General features: G+C 37.7%; 1 long non-coding RNA gene across 1 annotated transcript in view; it reads left to right on the forward strand.

The window, feature by feature from the left end:
- Positions 1 to 625: 625 nt before the first annotated feature.
- LOC117828129 overlaps positions 626 to 23,287 on the forward strand; it is a 50,993-nt gene continuing 28,331 nt past the window's right edge. The window contains exons 1-2 of the long non-coding RNA XR_004634336.1: positions 626 to 782; positions 4,590 to 4,824. This is a non-coding gene — a long non-coding RNA (uncharacterized LOC117828129). The remainder of the gene's footprint in view (positions 783 to 4,589; positions 4,825 to 23,287) is intronic.

Here is a 23,287-nt window from a genome sequence, read left to right on the forward strand (position 1 = left end):
GGACCCCCAGGGGTCCCAGGACCCCACTTTAAGAACAACTGAGCTAGAGTATGGTAATTGAGCCAAATGTACCATAAAACATAAACAATATACCCCCGTTTTCTGTGAATGCATGATTATGAAGTGAAGGAGAAAAGATGTGAAAAAAGTTGCGCAGTGTCGCTGTCTTTTCCAGCACAGCGTGCACTCAACTTTCAATGAACGGGGCTGTGTTTTGTTAATAGGGTCAGGTCAAACGCAGCCATGTTGGAATAATTTTCCAGGACTATAAGTGATTTTCCAGGACATTTCACCTTTTCTCCCATTTTCCAGGTGTTTTCCAGTACTGGAAAACTGGTCAACTGTTTTCCAGGTTTTCCAGGTTTTCCAGGATGCGTGGGAACCCTGCTCTGTGTCAAGCCTCAATTTAAACCTGCCTATTTGGTACGACAATTCACAGTTTTGGTTATCTCTAATTTATCATATATATATACAAAGTTATTTGTGTCTTTACAATGTTAGATTAATTTCTACAGCATCTTGTAATTGTGACCAAAACATGCTGAATGTACTTCTGTGGTTTTCATTACATTTCCCTGGAGCTTGGTCATCCTGGCTTCTGATTGGCTGGTTTTGTGACATGTGATTCAGTAACAAGGAAGTGGTGTGGTTATGCTGATTAAGTGTGGCTACAGCTAAGTACTCCTGAGAACTTATCAATTTCCATTCAGCTGTTTCTTATTAATAGAATGATCCAACCACAGAACATCAAACCCTCACGTTACAGTGTGGATACTACTCAAGTAAGTGATATGAGAGTGAAATGTTGCTTTAGAGATTTTAAACACTTGTTTGGTTAACTCAATTAGTTAACAGAGAGAAAATGTTGAGTAATGACGAAAATATGATGACTTTTGATTGACTTAAACTAGACTGCATGTTTTGAATTATCCAGTAAAACTAGATTTGCACTATAAAGAGCAAAAATGGCTACATGCTACACCAATGAATATTTAAATCTAGACAATCTCGCCCAAATGAACACTTCTGGTCCCACCTGCCTATTGTAAAAGTATTTGGTTTATAATAGGTGACATGAAGCCATGTCCGTAATTATCTCTTCACACGATTTGCCCCTTCATGCCTTAAAATCAGCTAGTTACTGTCATAGCTTGTGGCTTCAAAGCTGCCCAGCCACTGGACCAAAACGAAAGAGGCCACTGCACTGCTAAAGACATTATCGCTGAGAATAACCCTGCTCTGTGTGTCATTCACTGCTAGCATGGAAGTGTATGTGTGTGTGTAGCTGTTTTGACCCGCAGTTAAAGATCTGAACATGCAATCGACTTCTCTGTGGTGAAGTTTCTTCTTTTTGTTTTTCACTTTTTTTTAAATGTTTTCATGCAATGCCATCAACTCAGCCTCCACCCCTCCGCCTGTCTCATTCTTCTCTGCCTTTTTCGCTTCATAAAACTGTTTTTAAGCTTTGTATATCTTTTTTGCCCTTTTGATGAGGTTTTGCCCTTCTCTTGTCTGTTTTCTTTCTTTCCTCCTTCTTTCATTCTCCAACTGTCTCTCTTGACAATGAACCTTGGTGACCCTGAAGACCGGCCCTCTTTTATGGGGATACCACTCAGCATAAGAACTTGGACAGCTTTTGTGTCCTGCAGAAAAGTTGTTTTTGCCAATGTGCCCTCTTAAGTGTTGTTCCAGGGTCATACAGCGCTGCTAGCTTACAGTTTTGACTTGAGATTCTTCTTAATAAAAAGTGAGACTGACTGTAATAGAGCAAGCTCTGTCCGTCTTTTGATAGTACTGCAAACTTAAGAAAAAGGACAAAACGAAGAAGTGCTATTCACACTAGATGGATAAAAAAAGTCCATATGCATATCCAAAGGATTGTCTCCAAGTACAAATAAAAAAGCATAATGATTTGCAGCTTTATTTGTACCCAAAAATACTCATCAGGCTCTTAATTATTTCCAAAGTGATTTTATTTTAACCCAGGAAAGGGAAAGTAAAAAAAAGTCCAACCCTGCTTTTATTTGACAAATCAAATGAAGGTGAAGTGTCACAGCACATTTTGTGCTATAAATGTGATCAGCATTTATGTATGGGGTAATTGATAACACCAAAACTTGTGATGCACAGTAGGGGAGAACAGGGTTGGTTGTCACACTTTTTACTGTTTTGATGATTGCTCATCATCAAAACATCTTTCAATAGTCATTCCTACATTAAATTGAAGCTTAAGGTGTTGGCTTGCAATGTATATCCCTCTCATTTTCCAACTCATTGTAACAAAGAGGCAATTAACTATCAAAGACACTCTGACACATTGTGACAACCAACTCCATGGTTGTCTGGGATGGTTGTCACACACTGTGGGGTTGGTTGTCACAGTGGTATTTCAATGGGAAAATATTTAAAAAAAGGCAAGAAGGCAGAACTAAATTTGAAAGTTTAACTGCACTGACAAGTGATAGGCCTACATAACTAAATGCAGTTTAAAATAAAATGAGCAAGGAACATGAACAGGAAACACATCTTTAGGCCAGCCTGTATAACAACATAAAGAACCAAACAAATAGGCCTAACAGTAATGGCCTTCTCAACTAGGCTACATGCAGTCACTGTCTGAGTTACAGTGATGGCAAATGTAGGGTCTGCACACTCCAACTTATTTCACCATGCATGATTTTGCCAACATAGGGGTTGGTTGTTACATGTGACAACCAACCCCAAAGAGAATGTGACGACCAACACCCACTTGAATTTTTTGCTAGCATCAAGGCTAACAACCATCTAACAACTACTTAGCTAGCTAATAAAAATCTAAACTATAGCTTTCCTCTCACACTTTTTAAGGTTAACACTTGTTTTGTTATAAACCCATCGTTTAAAAGCCTAGAAGAAAAATACCGAGGAGCTGAATATTTACAATTTTACATGAAAAACACAAAAAGTCCTCACACCTCAAATTCAGCTGTCTTACTCCAGAGAAGACCATGTAGGTGAGCTCTGATCCTAATTCTGGAAATGTCCATACCCCAATTTGAGAGACAGTGCCCTCTGGTGGCGAGATATAACAAGTGTGCAAACCAACCCGTGTGACAACCAACCCCGTTCTCCCCTATGTACCAGTCCAACTACTTTTGGTTGATGATAGGAATATTTAGCTATTATTATTTGGATAGTAAAATGTTATCAGATAAAAAATGTTTAAAGTTGCATTAATTTACATATTTTTACAAGTCTACACAGTGAAAAACAGTAGGTGTCAGTACACAATCCGCCATTACATATTAGAGAAGAAGGGAAAGCACATCAGCAACAAGCTCATGAGAATTAAACTAGGAGGATAATACAATTTCGCACATTATTTTCAGATGATTGCAATGTGCAAAATGGGATGCAAGTATTCCAAGGAGAGGAAAAACTCAAGTTTTAACACAACAAATATTTTAATGTGAGTCACCTGAAAAGTGGTCATTGCAGGGAAGATATATTGAAGGAATGCAAGCAGCAGTAACTGCAGCTAGAATTGGACCAATAAAACACTATTTGCCAATTTGAGAACTTGAGAGCAGCCCAAAGCTAATGGGAATGAAGACAAAATCACTGAATTTACAACCCTTGATGACCCACATTTTTCCCAAGGTGGAAGACCTTAGATTTTGCCAGCTAATGGCATATTTGAAACAGTGCTGAAGTATTTAATACTTTGCAGATGTATCCCTACCTGCCCTGTATGATGTGATCTCTACACTCAATCACAGTCTGATCAAAAATAATGTCAGTGACATAATTCTTACCACAGACACATGGACTTATGCTTTAGTTCAAGGAGTATACTTAGTTTGATGACCTGGTGGCTTGGTGAAGACTTTAACATGGAAAGGACATCATTGCATGCAATTTTTGCGGTCAGCTTTGGTTTCATATTGTGTATCCCTAATACAAACCTATGGGTGTCTTACCTCCTCAGCATGGGGTAAAAGCTAGCAGTTGTTAAAGCTTTGGGTTAATTCTCCGCACTCAGGTTAACACAAATCCCTCATGGAAAAAATAACTAAACAAAAGACTACTTTAGAGACAATTTCAAATGTTTTTCATTCATCATGATACTGTGTGAACAAGTCTCTCAAATCATCTGTAGCATGCAATCTTTACATCATCTCTCAGACTTTCCTCAACCAATCTAAAAACAATAAGATCAACAATAGCAAATTACTGAAAATGCTTGTGATCCCTCAAGTGCAATATGCATAGATATATGATGGTTTGTCATGATTTTTACAAATGCCATGACAGTTCCATAAAACTTGTATTATGCTTTTTCCTGAAATGCACAAGTAATATCGGCATCAATCTTATGAGAGTGTTCATTTCCCTCCATAAAAAACAATCATTTTGAAGGAACAGCAGTTGAAAATAAGGATGATCCTGTTACATTTGCTGTTAACCCTTCAGCTGTGGAAAGGTATGACAATATACAACTAAAGCAAGTAGAGTTCACACAAAAGTTTGCAAAAGGGAGGAAGAGTGCAGGATGAAAAGCAAGAGAAACTAACGCTGTTTATTGCCTTTGTGTTGCTGTCTCCATTCAGATGCTGTTACCAGGTTACAGGGATGACATACTGACAGTTGAGTAGTGATACATGGGTCCAATTGTCATCCACCGTGGAGGGCTGAATAGAGTGCTGAGGAGTTCCCCATCCAGTGATGAAGGAGATGAAGTCATCAAGGAGCTAACAAAAGACGGGGATCAGGACAAAATCCCATCCCATGCTCCCAGATGTGGACCAAACCAAGGTGAAGAGCAGACCTGATTACAGATGACAGGTGAAAATCAAAAACCTTATTTTGTTGCACAGGAGTAAATGGAGAAATGCTGAAAAACCTGAATACACATCATCTAAAGCAGACAAATGACCTGTAGGGAAATCACTACTCTGATTGACATTCAAAGTGATCATTTAAAAATGTGTGTGTGTGTGTGTGTGTGTGTGTGTGTGTGTGTGTGTGTGTGTGTGTGTGTGTGTGTGTGTGTGTGTGTGTGTGTGTGTGTGTGTGTGTGTGAGAGAGAGAGAGAGAGTGAGTGTACCTGTGTGTGTGCATGTGCATCCAATGGGATTGTTTAGTGTGCAGCATGAGATGCAGAAAACAGGAAATGGAAAAAGAAATGAGAGGAAATGTTCTGTTCATCGTTCCACAAAGGTACATTTAGATTTCCTCCTCATCACAAACAAACCAAGGGCAGGCATAACAATGAGGTTGTTGTAGCTTCATGCATGGGTTTCAGAGTGTAGCTCTTTAGAGGAAATTTTCTTTTAAGCCGAGAGGAGAAGCGGAAGAACTGCCAATGATGTATCATAATGAGTGGTACTATTCATTCACCCTTTCATTTACTATATATCCCCCACTCACTGATAGCACATCTTTGAGTGAGATAAAGAATGGATAGATTAAAAGGCTGTGATGACCTCAATCATAAACCTCTAACACACAGAAGGTATACAGTGCTCTACCTTCTAGGGGTAACAAACCTGCAGCACATTCCCCTGGTGATATTAAATCTGGTGTACATACAGACTGCTGCTGAACCAAGTGTTGTAGACAAATACCAAAAAAATGTTTTATAAATAAAATGTCTAATACATACATATAGATATTGAACTGACTGTTGTGCATGAAACACTAAGTGTATCAATGTTTTCCTTTACACATTGATGTATAGTGACACAAGCTATAGTGACCCATGACCTTTTCTGCTTGCTGTGCCATTTGATAGGGTAAAAAGTTAATGACCAGAAGTTAGACAGTTTTTGATCCAGCAGTATCTACAAATTCACATTTCTTTTTGTTAAGTGTTTACCTTCTTCTGTAGGATGTCCTGAAGTGACTAATTTCCTTATTGTTTAAAGGGAAATTTAAATTCTGACAAAAAACCCCTACAAACAATCAAAATGGGTAAAAATGTATAGACACAGCAAACCACAGGATCACAGACTTTGTCAAATTGGTTTGTTTGGTAAACGTTAGCATAGCTAACATCAACAGTCTTTCGACCTCCTGTGTGGTACACCTGGGTCAACTCAGCTGCTGTGACCTATAGGGGGAGTAGGATAACAGATTTGTAAATACATAAACAGTCAGGATTTTATAGTATTTCAAAAAATGATCCTGCCCAGTCTGTCTTTTTATAGTTTTCTCATGAAATCATGAATGGTACTATCAATATTGTCTTAAATTATTTTTCTTATTGTATTAATGAAATGTCTATTCTTGATGTATTGATGAGAAATAACCTAATCTACGAAAATATATTAAGTGAAACATTATGGTAGCTTAAACATAATAACATATACTGTTGATTCACTAGTAGGATTCATTTTTCCAAATCAATCATATATTATTATTTATTAATAAGCTTACTGTATCTGCCTAAGGGGATGCTTCAGGTACAAAGAACTGTGAGACTGCCGTTTGGTATTTGTTGGTCCTGATATTGCAAGAATGTTGCTCACCCGCAGCATGCTGTCACCTTCACACAGGCCACCATGCACCACCATGGTGCTTCGGTCAAGGCAAATTGGAAATACGGGACAAACCGCGTCCCATATTGATTCAAAACGGGACACAATGTATTTCAATCAGGAGAGATACAATTTGAATATTAAGGTTATTTATTACAACTGAATGCATGATGGAACTTGACAGAAATATTTGGCGTAAGGACTCTATGGGGATAATGTTATGGGCGTAGGATGTGTGAATTTGGCAGCTGAAGAAATCCCCCTAGAGTCCAGACACTGGCGGTGGTGGTTGAAGATCCAAGGAATGAAGACTTGCAGAGACCAGGTGGAGACGGGGAGGTGGAGGGGTGCGCACCATCAGTGCAAGAAGGAACTAGCAGGAGAGAGAGACACATTTAAAAAGACAGCAGAGAGTTGATAGGCTGATGATAAGGGCGTGCCACTGAGCTATTGGATGATGCCGCTGCTGATTAGCCAATGACAGCTCCGGAGCGTGCAGCTGGAAGTGGGTGAGCTATTGAATGAGGGAGAGGAGAGTTAAACTGCTGTGATTGCTTTAAAGTCTTTCTGTCTGAACTTTCGCTAGAGCTACATAAGTGTGAAATACAGGATAATTGCGTATTTTACGGGACGGGTGGCAACCTGTATGTCCCAAGCTAATGAGGAATCTGCATTGCTACATCATATTGCCTCATAAATGCAGTATTTTTTCTGCTGTGAGTGTGATGAATTTAAGTTGATTGTGGTTATTCTTGTATGCATTTGATTAATCATATTTAATTGTACTTGCATTTTACATATGGTTACATGTTCATTTCTATGGTTGGGGTAATACTTTTTTAGAATAGAATATATAAATTCAGAATTTAAAATGTATCTTTTTTTTTTTACTGTCTGAAACAAAAGCTAGCACAGTGATGTTTTTGCATCAGGGAGTCATTCTTTATTTGTTCAGACAACATTTTGATTTGATCGACCTTTAGAATAAGTGAAATAAAGCTCAGTGAGCTTTGGCTCTGCTGTGTTAGGTGAATTTCTCACACAAGACAGGAAAGTGCAACCTGACCAAACAGCTCGGAGCAAAATCCTGTCTTTCTCAATGCTTTCACCTCTTTTCTTTCATCCTGCATGAATTCATACTGCATTTTTCTGCCAAAAAGAGGAACAAGTAAAGAAGGACTGTAAAAAACAAAAAAAATATTTAAAATAAACAACTACCCATTGAAAAGACAAACTTTGAGGGAAGAGGAATGAGTTAGGATGCAGTGAGAATATTGCATTATTTTCCCTGTGCTGGATGTCAAGATCATTCACTGAGCCTCAGGATGTTGAGTGTTAACATATAATGGGAACCAATATATAACATATCAACTCCCCTGACATGTTCAAAAGTGACCGCATACTCTGTTGTCTTTTTCACAATATTCCTCTGGTCTCTTCCTTTTAAAATGCCAGGTTGTAGTTCCTGACCCTGTGAATAGAATCTCTCTCTGAGATATTCTAACAATCTGTAATCTTTTATTCAGAATATCATTCCGATCTACTGTGGCTTTAACTTTTCGATTTTTGCCTTTGCAATGAAGGTTTTTAACAGTACCTTATAATTTTCATCACTCTGATTTCTGTTTGTAAGGCAGTGTTGTGAAGTCAACCATAAATAGGCATTCATTTCTGCTCTGTATGCATGTGTTAATGTTGTTTTGGTTTTTGAATGTCAATCTGTGGAATTTTGCATTTAAAGAGTCTGTTGGATGTATTGCTCTAGTGTCTGATGGGAGCCCACACCCCTGGCTGGAAGACACCATCAGATTGAAATCAGCCAGATTTGAGCGGAATCTCTGTTATGCAGCCTCATTTTCAAAATACACTGATTTGACCAGTTTAATACCACAATCCAAAAATCTAGACGCCCCTCTCTCCGAATATTCTCAATCATGGACTTTCTGTTTACATGTCAAAGTGTCCTTATGCAAGATTCTATACTCAAAGTTATCGTGGACACATTTTGTCTGACAGTGTTTTAAGAAAATAATGTATGAGTTATGGTCGCTTTCCAAGCATTATATACCATTATGCATTGTGGTAAGTGGTAGATGAGTCGGAGATGCATGACCAGAATGGTGAATACTTCTTGGCGTTCTTAAGGGATTAAAACAGCTGTTTAATAAATGCAAAGGATTATCAACAGAGTTGTTGATACAGAGAGACATACGATGATTGTTTGAATGCAGCGGATGAGTGACTGACTTTTGCTGTGAAAATACGGATTCATTATTCTATTGAAAATTATGTTTTTTGTTTATTCAATTTTATTTTATTGAGTAAAATACTATAATATGAGTTTCTATTACAATTCATGACGTTTTTTATTATTACTCCCAGCCTGTAATGGGCTACATGTTTTAATTGTGCAGCAGCAATGATGTTATTATCAGCATTCGGCGAGATGTGAAGTAGTCTCTGACGTTCTCTGGCAAAAAAATAATCTATGCCTACTCTGAACTCTTTTGGTAGGAAGTAGCGAATGACTTTGTGATTTTGCATATGGCCTTTGTGTATGTGTGTATGAAAGTTTGAATAAGAGCTTTGTCTACTCAGGTAGAGAAGCCTTATATGAAATGCAGCCTTTTAGCCGTTTCTCAATCTATAGGTCTCCATCACATCACATCCTTAAATGATTGCCTGTTACTTTCATTTTCTTTCTTCTTCTTCTCAGTTTGCCCAGCTCACTTCTCTTTCCTCTTCCATACACTCTTGTGCATCTCTTCACCCTTTCTTCTAGTTCACTTGAGGTTATTTTATAGCTTCTTTATAATGGCTGACAAATTTCACATGGTAATGATCACAGTTTAGCTTGAGCTTGTATAATTGTACTTTATATGGGAGGCTGAGGTTGTCTGAACTGTCATGTTCTTCATTAAGAGATTGTTTTTCAATCAATCTGTTCTTACCGCAACAAAGAGTCTATGTTTTTGTTTTATTGTGTAAACACATTGAATTTTTCTGTGTATGTGTATTAGGCTTTAAAAATCAACTTGCTGTGTCTTCTGAACAACATTACTTAGAAATTGGATTTAAAAGTCTTGTTTTTAGGACAAATGTTCTCTTTTATCTTTGTTCAACTTTTGAACTTAGACAAAAAACTGCAGTCAGTTCAGCTCTTTTAGTCTATATCTGAAAAAACAAAATTAATTGGGAGAATATTTTTGGAGCAAAGATTTTCTAATCGTAAGTAATGTCAAAGAATGTCTTGTTCTCATTCCCTAAAGCTTCTAGACAGTTAGTTTTATTAAGAGGCGGCCTTTTAATTTTTGACAAGACCAAGTTATTCAGGTCAATAGTGTGCAGGATTCCTTCAAGGCCCAATAATCTTCCCAGTTGCTTTTACTCTCACATTCACTGATGCACACTCTGTAATCAGAACTACCTATGTACATTTCTCAAAGCTCCTCTGCTGAGCTGTTAGCATCGATCAGCAAGATTTGCCAGCCTCATGCTAATAAATTACGGTCATTTTACTGCAAAAAGCCGGTGAAGCATCACTCATAACACCTTTAACATCAGCTATACCAGCAATCATTTGCTTGCTGGCAGATATGAATCTCATTAGTGCACTATGGCATCACCTGGCATTTTTTTCTTTCTCCATCAGCCTAAGTGTGTCGGTGTGTCGCACATCAAGAAGGAGTTAGGCTGGAAAATTACGACATGAAAATGAAGGATAGGTGAGCATGTGTCCTGTCTACTTACATTAATTACATGTCATTTTAGATACACAAGAGCAGTTTGTTAAGCAGGCAACCATCGATGCAGATGTGGGGGGGTTTCAGTGTGCACATAAAACGATCAAGTTAAGTAATTTATCAGACAGCATCTTGTAGTGTGTTTTTTTTACTCTTCTGGAGATTCTGTTTTGGTTAGAATTATGATAGCTCACCGCAGGACAAATATCTGATTAACGATTTGAGTGCGTTGGACTCTGCGTGTGTGCGTGTTTGCACGTGTGCGTCACTATAAATCATATCTGGTTATGATGATGAGGCAGGCAGGGAGATGAGCGATGAGAAGGAGAGAGGGAGGGAGACATAATAAAAGAAGGAGAAAGGGAGAAACGGAGCAAGACACATAAAAAGGGAGAGAGCAGGATGAAGAGAGGGATAGAGAGAGGTTGGTAGATGGATGCAAACACAGGGGTCATAATTCATACCAACAAACCAGCAGCACTCGACTGAAAAATGATGACACTTCACTAACATTAAGTTACTAATCACTCATCTACATGGATTGTGTGTGCGTGCGCGTGTGTGCTCGTTTGTGCTTGCGCGTGTGCAAACATTTGCTTTGAAAGACTTTGCATTAGACTTCTAATTTGTCATCCGGTGTGTTTGTGTTGGTGTGTGTATGCATGTGTATGTGTGTGTTTAGAGAAATTTTTTTCATTGACTTTAGAATGTCTTCAAATCTATGTTCTCATTTATCATCTTTATAATAAGCAGGGCTGTTGTTTTGTATGCATAAATGTGGTGACCAAAGAGAAATACATCTGAATTGGCCCACAGTTTTTACTATACTCTCAACAGACTGCAGATACAGCACATTTTGAACTATATGTGTATCTGTGTGTAGACTCACACCATGGATACACCAGGAAAAAATACATTTATCTAAAATAAAAAAAATAATAAAAAAATTACCATAGCAATTTTCAAATATTTGAATGTTAGCATCACACAATGCTTATTGAAAAGAGAGAGTTGGAGATGAGATGTGACAAGATTAGATTCAAAACCAGGCCGCTCACTACAAAGACTTGAGCCTTTACACATGGGGCATGTGATTTAACTACTGAGCTAAACTGCCACCCCATAACAAATATAACTTTTGAAGTGTGTTAGCAAGATTTATTTTCACGTATTTACATATGTTACACAAATAACCCAAAGTAAACTATAGCTTTATCCAGTTGCCACTGTTCTAATCATAACTCTTAGTTAGCCGGTCAATCAATCAATCTTTCTTAACATTGCATCAAATAACACAACAAACGTTATCTCAAGACACTTTTACAAACATAGCAGGTCTAGACCGTACTCTATCTGAAATTATTAACAAAGACCCAACATCAAAACAGGATAAGATCCAGTCCCCTCTTACTGACAGGACTCGATCTTATCTCATCTTAATCCACCTTGAGTATTGCACCTTGCGGTATTTAGCTAGTTACAGCGGAGAGGAAAAACGTTCTTTTAACAGGCAGAATCCTCGAACAGAACCAGACTCATGTTAGACAGTGATCAGCTTCGACCGAGTTGGGGTTGGAAAGAGGGATAGAGGAGAATAAGAGAGAGAGAATGAGCGATGATAGTGATAAGGTGGATAGTGGTAGTAATGTAAACTCATAAACAAGTGTCATGTTTGTGCTAATGTCGCTTACACTAAAATAATAGAAGAAAAACTGAGTAAATCTAGCCAATCATAATCTAGAATTAAACACACTTCTACTTATGCCTCCATGTTGAGCATGATAATATACTGTCCTTTGAAAAGGACGTCTTGTTCTACCTAATTATGTTCAGTCCGCAACAACATATGTCTAGTTTGTGTTCTAAGGATCTCTTCATATTACCATCTTACTGTTAGACTATCCAGGCACTGTGTGTTACCCACCTTCCATATATGTTGCATATCATAACCATTAATTTGGAAAAGTAAGGCAAGAATGGTTTTAAAAATGGGGTATGCACTGATATCACTTTCCTACTGAAATACCTTTACCAATCATCCATGGAGGAACAAGAGCCATCATACATAAGCCTTGATATTCTTCATGGTAGGATTCATTAGCCAAAAATAAAGAGAGAAGGACATCAATTCAGTATATTTTGTAAAACAGTCAAAGTAATCTAGCTAAGCACATGCTTGCTTTGTGAAGTACCAAACTGTAAGGAAAACTGTAAGTTTGTCTTTCACAGTAAGCACTGTAGAAATATCCTTCCTTTACTCCGTAGAGCACGACTCATCATTAGAAGATTTTTGATAAGTGCTGACAGTAACAGTGACAGAATGTGTATGTGAATGTAAGATGCTAATGATGTGTTTAAGTACAGCACAACTGAGGATATGATTTAACCCCAAAAACCTCCAGTACATGCTGGACACAAAACAGCAACTGATCCCAGCTGACTCTTCAAACTGCAGTGATCCATTTGCTCCTCGTTCCTTAAGTTTTCAGTTGTCTGTAAAAAGGAAGCTCACACTTCTCACTGAATCTGTTGAACAGTCAATACCATAACAGCTCTGTCCAATTATCTGAGTATTTTTTTTCACAGTGACCCCAGCCTATTGTGATATTATGTGCATTATCACTACACATGGTTGTGAAGTATATCCTTCAGTACAAAACCAAACACTTTGAGAAACATTCATTCTGAGCCCTGAAAATGACTTTTATATCAGAATTGTGAAGCTAAGGCTTTTCTTTTTAGCACTTTGGTTTTGTTTTTCAGGCCAAATCGAAAGTGGCATCCTTTGGTTAGATACTGAAGGCCTTTAGCTCCAAGGGGACGGTTGTGTAGCCAACCCTGCCATTTGACCTTCCTGTTGAAGCGAACAGCGAAGAGATAAATCTGTCCTTCAGGAATCAATAGAGAAAATAGAAAACAAAGTAAGCAAGGCTCTCACACAAAAGCTGCTCTTTAACTGTTAAACTGGGAAACTGTGTGTGCAGGGGGTTACCTCCACACATGTGTGAGTGTATCTATGATGACCAAGGCTATCTGCACATGGGCAGATGAGTACTGACTCTATTACAAGCTTTATCTGTGTGACAGTGTGTGTATGCATGTGTGTGTTGATAGTCTATATGTACGCAGTGTGTGCTGTTGATGACAGACACTGATCAGTAACCTTTATGTTGATTGCAGTCTAATAGTCTGTGATGGGGAGATGCTGAGTGTGTGTTGATTGCAAGGTGTGTGTGTGCCTGGTGTGTTTGTGTGTGTCTGCTGATTGCAGTGTAATGCAGATCAGATGAAGCAAGAAATCGGCTTTTTGGCTCCATCAATCATCTCTCCGTCTCTCTCTCCTCTCCCCTGCCTCTCTCTCCCTCCCCTCTTTCCCTCTGGCTCACTCATTCTCTTTCAGTTTCACCGTCCCTGTCGTTCTTTCTTTCCTCTCTTTCAGTCTCTCATCATCGCCCTTTATCTTTCTCACACACGCTTTATGAATTTGCCATTGAACCATTGAGTTTGCACACAACACAGTTACGGCTGACGGTGACAGGTGACATTTTCCACTTTTTATATTTTCCACAAGAGCAAAACATCAAGGGTATACCAACACAGGGCTTCAATTTATATTCAGAGTTCAAACAAAGACAGATTGGATTCATTAAGGTGACTTTGATTGATTTGAATAATACTAAGCTTTGTGTGTATGTAACTACCTTTAACTGTAAGTTCTGGCTTAAACTGTACCACGTATTTCTATCAGAACTAAAAGTGTTATATAGAGTCTTTTAAATTGACTGAAGGCAGTATTTTATGCCCCAAATCACTCTGTTTTCCCAACGGGCCCCTGCAGACATGAGTGATTACAGATGAATTTCATTAGTCTTTCACAATAACAAAGTTAAAGGATAAGAACATTGTGGTCCTGTTATCTTAAAGATTATGACAAAGCCAAAAGTGGATAAGAGTAATGAGGATAACCAGGGAAAAAATGTTGTTAATATTGTGTTTGAAGCATAAGAAACTGTTTTGCAAAGCAATCAATGTATTAGATTGACTATGCTGATTTGAATAACTAACCCTTTGCTATTTAAAATGTGGGTTATCTTTTACAAAAAAAATGGGATTTTACGCTTACATTATCATTTAAAGCCTCATGACACATTGCCAAAGTGAGATGTCTTCTCATCCGTCTAAACTGAGCAGTTATTGAATTTCTATTGAACATTTCCATACTTATTAAGCTAACAGCGGTAGGTTAATGTGTTGTTTATCTTCATTCTGATTTGCTGTAGGGTGTCCATTATAGGATAAGGATAAACTTTATTGTCCCCTGTCTGTCTCGGACCACAATACCACGCAAGGCTGCAATCACAATCTGTGCGTCTATCAGAGTATTCAACAAAGAACGAAGTGAAGTACAATTAAATATTTAAAAGTAAGACACAGAAAATAAGGCAGTTGTGTATAGAATGTTCCTCTCAGATTTATCTGACTAGATTCTATTGCACCTGTTTTTTTAGAGATATTATATATTGCACCAAATAAGGAGTAAAAAGAAAAGAGAGAATATAATATAAATAAATATAAAATATATAAAAGCAGCTCAGAAATAAGGAAGTATAAAGATAGAAACCAAGGTAAAAACAAGATAGGTTGCATGGTGATTAATAGGAAGAGAATAAATAATTAAGTAAAAACAGCAAGATAAAATAATAGCACTGTACTTGCTCACCAGGCGAAGACAAATAAAAGAACAGAGGGCGCTAAAGCTGTTAAGGATGATCAGCTTGTTTGTTTAGCAGAGCTATGGATGTTGGGAGGAAGGAGAGCCTGAAGCAATTTCTTTTATATCTGCTTGCTCTGTAAAGTCTCCCTGAAGGTAATCAAATTCTGAGTAAAGAATATGAGAGGTCCTTGAAAATTCTTTGAAGCCTGATTGATAGCAATGCTCAACGACAAGAGATAGATTGAAGGGATGGATAATGATAGTTTACAATCACCTTCGTGGCAGATTTCACCAGTTTTTCTATCATAGATTTGCTCTGGACAGTGATAGACCACTGGCTATGAGTACAGCTATGAGTATCAGCCTGTATCTAACATGACAGGATAGTGACCCTGATGATACTGATAGGAAAGACGGAAAGAAAACTGCTGCTGTTCATGAGCTGAAATCATTACTTTTCTTACTTTCATCTAAAAAGAGGATTCAATCATATGTTGGCCAAACGGGAACTTAAAAGATTCACAAAGACATCAGGCAACAATGAAAAACACATCAGTGGGTGATAAAACATTACTTACCCATTTGAATAATAAGAAACGACTCTTTAATTAGAAACACATCTAACCAATTTAGCTTTGTGATCCTGCTGCAGCACGCTCACAGACAGAGCTGCCTTTAAGAATTAGATATAAGCTAATATAGTGTAGATATACAGATACAAGTCACTGTGCATGTCATCTCTTTATTCAGAATTCAGTATGAGAGAGAGATTCTTTAGTATTCCTACAGAGTTATTTAACTGTGATTAGTCATTTGCTGTTGTCAGAATCAATAGAGAGACAGCGAGAGGGTCAAACTGAGAATCAGAGAGAGCAATGGAGGAAACTGTGTGCATGTGCATGTGTGTGTATGTGTTTGTGTATATGAGAGAGGGCAAGCTAAAGAGCTGTGGGATTAAACATGAATATAGACAGAAATTACAGGCTTCTATAGACACTCAATTGCACTTGATGTGGAATCATTCTTTGTTGCAATTTATCCCAGATCAACAGGTTGTATAATTCCATTATCTCGCCCTCATTGTGTTATATCATCCTGCAAGAACAACTTATTAATGCACTTTGCTTCTTGTGTTGGTATTAAGTTAATTTAATGGTTACTGATTATATGATATGCCCTTAACACAAAACAAAACACTGGTGTGCATCTGCTTTAATGAAAGCTTTCAGTCAAAATGCATCTGCAGATTTGCTGTTGCAAATAAAATGACCACAAAATGATCAAGAGATGAGAGTCGATTGAAGTGGCAACTTTTTTTTGCAAATTTATTTCAGTAAAACAAATTAACTCAAAGCTTATATGCTTAACACAGAGTTTTGCATGCAAACCAAAGTGGACACTTGGAAAAACAACCAAGGGTTTCAAAGACTGAAAGTTAGTCACACGAGAACAAAGTGGCACACCATCAGTTGAGCCATACAAAGATGCAAGACAATCGGCATGTATCACACGGGCAAAAGCCTCCATTTAACCTTTAAAAAACTTTAAAGACATCCTCATATTGAATTTTTTAAACATTTTATAACTGTAACATCACAAGTTTTACAAGTGTTTTGCAAGTTAGAAAGTATGGAAATAGTTCAGTTTTGCCCTTTGGTCTAGCTCTCTGCGCCCTGGCAGAAAACAACCTACTGTGTGCCCTCGTTCTCAAAGTGATTGGTCCATTCTGCACACACCAGCAGAGCTAAACAGAGTCACCGCTGATCACTGGTATGGCAACTGCAAGTGCTATCGCTGAAACTTCCGTTGATGGCTAACCCAATTTTTTTATGATTTACAAATTCGCAGGGGTCGCCGGTTCGATTTCTTGCCAGTCGACCATTTCCTGCATGTCTTCCCATACTCTCTACTCCCCACATTTCCTGTGTCTCTTCAGCTGTCCTATCCAATAAAGGCAAAAAGGCCAAAAATATAACTTAAAAAAAAAAAAATTCAGCAGCAGGTGGGGGAAGGTGGACGAGCATAAACCTGAGACTTCATCGGGTCCTGCTATGAGAAATGGGTAAAAAGTAGGTTAATGTAGAGTGAACTGGTGGTTGTGCAAATTAGAATCCAGACAGGGTGAGCAGGACTGCAATGCACATTGAAGTGATGTGGCAAGAGTGATGTCACATGTCTTGGAATATATCTGTATATCACAGCAGCTGGGTGTTGCACAGCTTCACTACAGGACAGAAACAAATGCTGGTTTTAAATACGGTGTTAAGTTACTCTTAAACCCTCAAACCAAGTCTTGACATACACGAAGCATCCTTACTTTGCATAAAATGTCCACTTAATGTTTTAAAGGATGGCCTCATGACAGTAGAAGGACAGAATTGTGCACACACATGCACACTTACACTAAGATATTAGACTGGAACAAAATCACAAGAAGTCTCATAAAAAAGTTACATAAATACAAGCAGAGAGAAATAGGCATATATCTATGTACGTACATACACTGCATCACACCACAAACACAAGTAGACAGAAGGATTAACACACATACACACACAGAAGAGATAAGGGCTGTGTAATGGAAGATAAACAGAGACAGAGGGCAGGAGGAATAATTAGAAACATGAACGTTTGGTATTCGTGATGATGATATGATGATATATGAATCCTGCTGCGTGCCGGTCCTTCCAGAAAGTTCTCAGAGGTCATTATGGAACATTCTAGAACATTCCGCTGCGTTCTGATGGGAATCCCAGATCTGCCAGTGCAGCTGTCAATTATATCCAGATTTTTAAAACTTTACTGGGGCCTCAATGCCACATCAATACTGCAATAATACCATCCCTTCATCTATCTCTGTCTCATTCCCTCTGTCCCGTTTCGCCCTGTCCCTCCTCCCTTCTTTCCACACACTGGCACAATAGCAAGAACAATGCCAGGGTGCCACCACATCAAACATCGAACGCAAGAGAGAGAGGGAGAGGGACAGATGAAGAGAGAGGCAGAGAATTACAGTGTGGGTCGAAATGTGATTGTGCATCAAAGCAAAGCAGAGGAAAAAACTTCCTCTTAAACTGATTATACATCCATGAGAAGAGAAACCACATCGTCTCTTTCGATGTGTTGTACTCTTTTTCTGCATCTTTGTCTGTCTTATGGTGCCAACTGTCTACACGCCACCAGCATCTACTTTTACACATCACTATCAAAGCCACGACCACATCCTAGTTTTACTTTATTTTGTATCATATTTGTTTAGTCCTTTTTTACTCAGCAGCACTATTCATGTAATAAAAAAACTCTTCTCAGTTAGCTAATTTTCAAATTGGTAACATGACAATTTAAATACAAATTCTGATAAGTCCAAAGGTTAGAAAACTATCAAAATTGAGCACATTTTATTTAACATGACTAAGAACTGTCCAAAACCATAGTGCATGCAGTTTTTTTAAATGCAATTTGAAATAGATTTTCATCTTTTATTTTTGGCTAATCTAATGCTAGCCACCATTGTTAAATATGCATACAACCAATCATAGACTCACAGAACAAGGCCTAGATAAGGCCTAGGCAGCTTAACAGAGTGCTGTTGTTAGTCAACATTAAGGAGCCAGTGCATATCACACACACATTATGTTGTACTTGACGAATAAAACTTTTTTATTTGGTGAAAACAATATATATATATATATAAACTCAACTCAACTCTTCTTTATTTATATAGCACCTTTCATACATTCAAGCATGAAGCCCAAAGTGCTTGACGACCCCCCCCTAAAATGCACAATGATACAAGGTTAAAAGGTTCTTACAATAAAATCTGACATATATCACATAATAAATAAAATCATTACCATAAAATCTATAAAACAAAATCATTTAAATACCCGGAAAACTAAATAAAAAAAACCAACAGAAAATAAGATGGAATAAAATGAAAAATAAAAATGATGCTGGAAAAATGGTAATAATGGTAATGATACAGTCCAGGGCTACAAAGAAATGACTCCATTAAAGTCCAGCAGCTGAAAAAGAATCCTAACATCAAGCAGAGATGTTACAGGCACCCAGCGATAGCCAAATGCAACCCGGTGTTTTGATTTAATGAGTTACTTTACTAACAGGTGACTTTTACTAACTGGTGCATTTTCGAGCTACGACAGCCACTGGACCAAGGGGAAGACCTTTGGTTCCCTCCCCAGCTTCACTGCTGTCAGCATTGTGGGCCTACATCAATCAAAATATTAATAATTTATTTAACCAACATTTAATTCAGGAGCTGCCCAGCATGGGTCACATGATTGTTTAGCAGAAGTCCCAGAGTATTCCCTTTGAATACTTGCTTCTAAACTGCAACAGAGCTGAGATGAAGGTATACCTTTAGCAAACATATGTTTTTACGAAGCAACATGTAATATTTAAGGTCACTTCAACAACTAGAGTTGTCAAAATAACACATCAATTCATCACACAACAAGGATGTCACTTAGTCACTCCCCTTCTTGCAAAGCACATTTCTTGCAACAAATGAAATAAATAAATAGATAAATGAAAAACAACATTTATCATAAAAAATAAATTCACAAAACAGGTAAGAAAAATGGGGATGGGTGGGAGGGGACTAAGGGATTGGTAAAGAGTAGTTTTTTTAATTGAACACTTACATGTGAACAGGCTTAAATGAGTTTTTAAAAAAGGACCAATCAGAAAAAGGGCTAGTAATAAATTCTAGAAATAGGTTAATGCAGACCTGGCAAATTCACCTTTGAAGTAGTGCTTCTTGCAACATTTTTTGACATGCAATCAATTCTGATTTATTCCTCACAGAGCCTGTAAGTAATTATATTATTATTTTGAATGGCTGACAGTCAAAATAAGCTGAAACCTCAGGTGTTTACATTGTAATTACTATAGGGCTGAATGTTGTGCATATGTTTGCATAATTAGGGGTGTGGCTGTGTTGACTGACATGTGGGTAGATGTAGCTGTTTGCCAGGAGGCTCAGGGCTTGCCTTATAGCTCCACCTCTTTGCCTGTGGTAAGATTGATGGAAAGTTAAGTTGAGTCAGTATTTCCAGTATGGCGACCATCGTCGGGCTTCACAATGCCTCTTCAGAAACCAGTGGGTGATGTCATTGAGCCTAAGTTCTTATTTGTGTCTGGTAAAAGACATCTCAGTGGACAATACATGACAACATGTCCTAATTCCTGTCCCTGTTGTTACTTAGTCATTAACAAAACTCACATCAGATGTTGTTTAATTGTGAAGCTCAGCAGCAGCTGTGGAGTTAACTAAACCCCCCTCTTTAGAGTCCATAAAATACATCACTCAATGCTTTATAACTGTTGCCTCCAATTCTTTTCAATACATGTCCCAGTTGTTCCTTATGAACCCTCTGCTGAGCTAATTCCCTGATCTAATCTGCTTTAATGAAATTCACATTTGATGACTTGATATTGCAATAGTTGAACACACACACAAGCATGCTTTATGTGCTGTAATGTTAAACCACTGAATAATATATTGTATATATAAAGAGAGAGTTTTTTTTTTCCTTATTTTGCTCATGTACTACATTACTCCCCCCCCCCCCCCCCCCCCCCAGAAAAAACAAAAAACAAATACAAATAAAATAAAATAAAATGAGTGAATTATAATAATGTTTGAATTTAATGCAACAGGGGTATGAAACCCAAGAAGTCTTGCATAATAAACAAACAACAGCTTCAAATTGGAATGAATAAAGTGACATGTACAAGCTTGGCATAAAAAAAAATTACTGTAATCGAAAAATTGTTCATATCGGCACAACCACAAGCCAGGGACACACAACTTTGTTCAGTCAGACGCACAAAGACATATTTGTGTTCATAAACCGCACTCATCCATCATGTTAGCTAATGTCACATGGGTAAACTATATGACGACACATGATGTTAATTCATCATTCCTCCACAGTGTTTCTGTTTGTGTGTGTGTGCGTTTGTGTATGCGTGTGTGTGTGTGTGTGTGTGTGCGTGCGTGTGCGTGTGCGTGTGTGTGCGTGTTTTCTCTATTCTTTTGTTTCTTTCTCATCCCTCTGTCTCTGTCTTGGCTGTGTTTCATGACATCATTGTTTTTAAATACGTGAGTGTCAAATCAATAATAGATTATGATGTGTATGTTTTTGTCATTTTGTTGTTGGTATGTGGGTGTGTGTGCTTGCAGAAGTGGGAGTTTTTTTCATTAACCTTAAATTGAAAAATTAACATGTTACAAAGGTTGGTTTGAAAAAGCAATTCACGAAATGACAGTTTGACACAAAAAAATTTGAAAGCAGCAAAGAGCAGTGTTTGAAGGACAACATATTCATGACATTCTATCTGATGTTTTTCTTTTGCCTTTGCATGTCGCACCAAGAGCAATGACAATTGAATTGTTTACCTTTTATAAAAAGGAGAAAAAATGCTTCATGAAAAAATAAGTGCTTTCCCTCCCTGACAAAGCTGAAAGATTAATCTTCATTCTTTACTTTGTGTATCCCTGTTTGTTTATCTTTTCATGTGTTAAAAACACAATCTTATCTTTTCCCACTTCACGCACATTGATAATGCATTTCATTAAAATGAAACAAATTACCAGACTGATGTGCTAATTCAATCAAACTTTGATATACTGGCTGATATGCATTCATACAGTGCCTCATGTATCTCTTCTTGTAGATTCAGAATGATTAAGACCTCAGCTGACAACATTTGACACTTTAACAGGATTTTGTTAGTAGTTGTAATAGTTATTACCATTGAAAGAGGTTTTTTCTAATTTGACAATTCAGCTGATGAGAACTCATATATTGTTTAGTGCCCAGCACTGTGCACCACTTGTTTCTCTGACTAAACTATATTTCACTAATTAAGAAATCCACTCATTTATGCCATTTTCTGACAAATCCATTTGAACTGGCTTATGGTCATTTTCAGAAACAGTCTAGTTGTAGACATACTGTACTTAAATGTTTTTCAGCCTCATGGGATGAAAATGAACACAAGAACAAACTCGTCAAACAAAGCAGCAAGGTCTGTAGTCCTTAACTCCAAAATATGACCACTTTGATTATTCAGGAGAACTGAATAATAAAGTTAGCTATGAAAAACTCATCTGCTGGTAAGTCTTTCCATACAAAGCAGTAAAGCAAGTTTTCAACTACATTGTCAAAATAAAGCTCACCAATGGGGTCTGACATTGTCATGCAGCAAACTTTGCCAGTTTTTGTGACATGATCACAGTTTAGATACATTTATGGAAAATTAGTCTGTTTGGTAGAGTTGGGCTGGTTTTATGTGGTATGAGATGTCCGTGTGTGTGTCAGCCAGTGCATCTCCTGTTATCAAAACCAATTACCCCCTCGATATTGTTGGATCCAGGTACACTTTTCTTTGTATGTCAATTAAAAAAACAGCAGTGGTGAGCTTGCAGAGAGTGTTCGGTTGGTCATAGCTTACAAAATATCAGCAAAGCAAGAATAGGGTAGAACATTTTAGCAAAAAAGTAAATTCAGAGTGCTTCATCAAAGACAATAAAACATTATGAAGCAGCAGAAGAGCCATGTCAAAGGGGACATTTCTAAATCATTAAAACAGACCTTTAACATCAAAGAGAAGAAAAAGAAAAAAAAAAGAAGCTAAAAGTTGATCGAACAATATTAACATATATATGTATGAGTTATTGAATGTGTGACAACTGCCCGGACCGACTGTCAGTGTTAACCTCAGCCTGCAAAAGTGTTATTTTATGTGTGTGTGTGTTCTCTTTTGTTCCCGCCGGGCCAGTGTCAAATAAGGAGTTCATTCACAGGGTGCTGCAAACAGTGAATCAACACTTCTCCTAAGTGTATTCTGAACAGCTCTGTATCCAGCAGTGCTCACTTGGACTTCAGTGAGAGATAGGTAAAAGTGTTATTTTGCTTCTCTTGGCTAGCTTGTGAAGTTGATGCTTATCACTTGACCCTTGTTGGACTGCTTTTGAGGGGATGCATTGGCTCCTTGAATTGTTCTCCACTGCTTCTGTGTTAAATCAACATCGGTCCCATAGCATAGTAGGTTAGTTAGTTGCGGGGCTCTAACAACACATCCACTTACTTTTTATTGTTTGTGAAGTGTGTGACCCTGTCAGACTCGAGATGGTTAGGAAGCTAACAAACATGAATAAGTTTCAAAACTAGCCGAAGTAAGATGTCTCAAAAGATAGTTGGATTAATTGGAAAACAGTCAACATTGATTAATTATATCACACTTATTCAAAAAAGTCTGGTTCCGTGAATAAGTGTTCTGTC

Source organism: Notolabrus celidotus, chromosome 16 (genome assembly GCF_009762535.1).
Source record: "Notolabrus celidotus isolate fNotCel1 chromosome 16, fNotCel1.pri, whole genome shotgun sequence".
Lineage (NCBI taxonomy): Eukaryota > Metazoa > Chordata > Actinopteri > Labriformes > Labridae > Notolabrus > Notolabrus celidotus.